Genomic DNA, 2,962 nt, shown 5'->3' on the forward strand with positions numbered 1-2,962 from the left:
TTAAGGAGATAAATCAAGCACAAAAACATTAAGGACATTATTTTCTTGGTTCCCCTACTCAGCAAAATGGTATGTTTGTAGTTTTAAACTGATTGAATTCACTTTGACACTTCACTAGTAGTTATCCACAGTTGGCAAGTTGTGGTTGATTTTATCCTATGCTTTGGGTTTAGGGCATTTGTTATCTTTCTTATAATAAATCCATGTTCTTTTGTGATCAGAAGAAATAAATGTTTAAAATTATATCTTCCATGGGACCATTAAAAGTAGAAGCAAAATTTACACAAAGGAGCAAAAGTAACTAAGGATAGAAGACTAGATTCTTGAGGAAAACATCAAAAGTGAATAGTGGTTGTATTTGCTTGAGGGGATTGAATTTAGCATTGCACTTCTCTTAATTTATGTTACTTGCCAATGTTTCAATAATGAAAATATTTTAAATAAATATACGTTTCTTTAATGGAAAAAGTAGAGTCTGGGTAATTAGTTTTAAAAATGGCTGCAGCTTTGTGCAGTGACAGTATCGTAGCCAATGAGGTTTATCTGAGGCACGATTATTGCTAATTAAAATTGGCCGCAGCCAGTGTCCACAATAGCCAAATTATGGAAAGAGCCTAGATGTCCAGCGACAGATGAATGGATAAAGAAGATGTGGTGTATATATATATATAATGGAATACTACACAGACATCAAAAAGAATGAAGTCTTCCCATTTACAACGACATGGATGAAACTGGAGGGTATTATGCTAAGTGAAATAACTCAATCAGAGAAAGACAATTACCATATCTCATATGTGGAATTTAAGAAACAAAACAGAGGATCATAGGGAAAGAGAGGAAAAAATAAAACAAGATGAAATAAAAGAGGGAGACAAACCATAAAAGACTCTTAATTATAGGAAATAAACTGAGGGTCGCTTCAGGGGAGAGGAGTGGGGGATGGGGTGCCTGGGTGATGACATTAAGGAGGGCCTGTGACGTGATGAGCGCTGGGTGTTATGTGCAACTGATGAATCACTGAACTCCACCTCTGAAACCAATAATACGTTATATGCTAATTGAATTTAAATTTTAAAAATGTTAAAATTGGCTGCAACATCTGGCACTGGTTAAGGAGTTTCACTGTGGTCTCCACATGTGCCTCTTGCCTCTTCTGCGGTCCCCATCCCCGTCCTTACGGTCCTGGCCATCTTGCTGACCCACTGGGGACTACCCCTGTGCCTGGCTTATGAAAGGCTTTCATATGTTTGTTTAATGACTGAACTGAACAGCTGTGGAGTAAATTTTTAATTTAGTATTTAAAAATAGGTCTGCATTACAGGGCTCCTTGTTCTTCCAGTGTCACTCACCTCTAATAGTCCGTCATCTCCAGGGTGGGATACCGGCTTCCTGGTGGATCTCAGGATGTGGTGCCTTGTGTCCTCTTGCTGCTCCAGGGGTGGAGGGAGCATCAGCGGTCCCTGGTGAAAGAGAAGACTTTGAAGCACCTGGAGGAGAAAGTCCTCACTGGGAGACGTAACCTTTGGGCTTGGACCACCGCCTCTGATGGTAACTAGCCGTCTCTGCCGCCAGATATCTTTGGTGGTGGGGTTAGGGGTGACAGGTAAGGCTTGGGAATAGTCACAAAGCTCAGAACGGCCACTGGGGGTCAGTCTTATGCATGGGAGGGACAATGGCCCCCAGCCCTCCTCCTCCCCCAGGATCTTTTCAGCCCATTCGCTGGTAATAAATTCTGTCACAGGAGAGGGAGGTTTTTAATCTAAGATTTTCTATCAGGGCTAATCTGTAAGGATTGTCAAACCTTCACACTGCAGGGTGACTCAAGTTCTCTGAAGGCACATGTGGGTTAAGGAACGCCTGCCTGCCTGCCTCTCCTTGGCCAGGTTGTGTGTTAGGAGTTTTATATTCAGGGTGGCCAAAGAATGTACCCTCCAAACTGGGGTGCTTCTGAGAGTGGAAGGAGGTGCTGGTTGCACCTGGAGCCAGAGCAATAGGCAAACATGGGGAGCGTCTTGCATTAACAGGGTTGCACGGTCTCCCTGTGGATGGATAGATCTGGTTTATGTTTGTAGAAATGACCAACTGAAGCATCCTCCCCATTTTATCCATAAGGAAGTTTCGCCTCAGGAAAGCGAAGAGGCAAGCTCTAGTCCCTGTTGTGCAAGTGTGTGTCTGATCTCCCCTCAAGGATATGTCAGGGACGAGGTGGCACTGAGCGCTGAGGGGAGGGTCTGGGATTGAGGAGCAACCGGTGGTCCTTTGTTAAAGGTTTTGCCACGACCAGCTGTGGCTACAGCCTGGAAGGTGTCTCAGGTGGGATCTGGCGGGAGAAGTCCACTGCCCGGCCGCTGCTTTGCCTCAAATGTGGCTTTAGGCCACATCTGCAGGTCCGGTGGGTTCCACCCTGTGGTACGTGTGTGTGGCCTGCTGGGAGGCTGGAACTCTGGTCTGGTTTGCATTATTTTTCCTCCCTGCGGCTGCCTTTCTGTCTCGCAGGTCAAAGTTATGAATGGAAGAGCCTCTCACGCAGCTTGCTTCGGGGTTTCTCCCATATTGTCAGGTTTTGAAAATGTTGCTGGACTTTGCTCCATGAACAAAGGATAGAGAGGGACTTGTCTCATGTCCAGAAAGGCTTTTGTCGCAGAGAATAAGGAGGTTTTGAGGCACCCAGGCTTCGTTTCAGGGCCTGAGGGAGGGGCCTCAGCATATATATCTTACAAATTTGGACAGACACTTATCTCCCTGAAGGGAGAAAATACTGCCTTCCATGCCAGGTAAGGAACTACCCCGGACATTTCCACTCTGGTGCTCCATCCTAGGTCAATCCTACCAGCTCAGCTATATGCATCTTATGGAATTCATTTCCCAAGGAGTAAAGCTGTTCCTTTTCAACTTCCATTTGTTTGTGTCTATTCTCATATCCTATCATACACACATTGGCCTTCTCCCTATGAAGTGG

At 45.0% G+C, this 2,962-nt stretch overlaps 1 pseudogene; it reads left to right on the forward strand.

The window, feature by feature from the left end:
- The first annotated feature begins 503 nt into the window (after positions 1 to 503).
- LOC112666134 (U4 spliceosomal RNA) lies at positions 504 to 670 on the forward strand (annotated as a pseudogene).
- The last annotated feature ends 2,292 nt before the right edge of the window (positions 671 to 2,962 follow it).

This window comes from Canis lupus, chromosome 20 (genome assembly GCF_003254725.2).
Source record: "Canis lupus dingo isolate Sandy chromosome 20, ASM325472v2, whole genome shotgun sequence".
Lineage (NCBI taxonomy): Eukaryota > Metazoa > Chordata > Mammalia > Carnivora > Canidae > Canis > Canis lupus.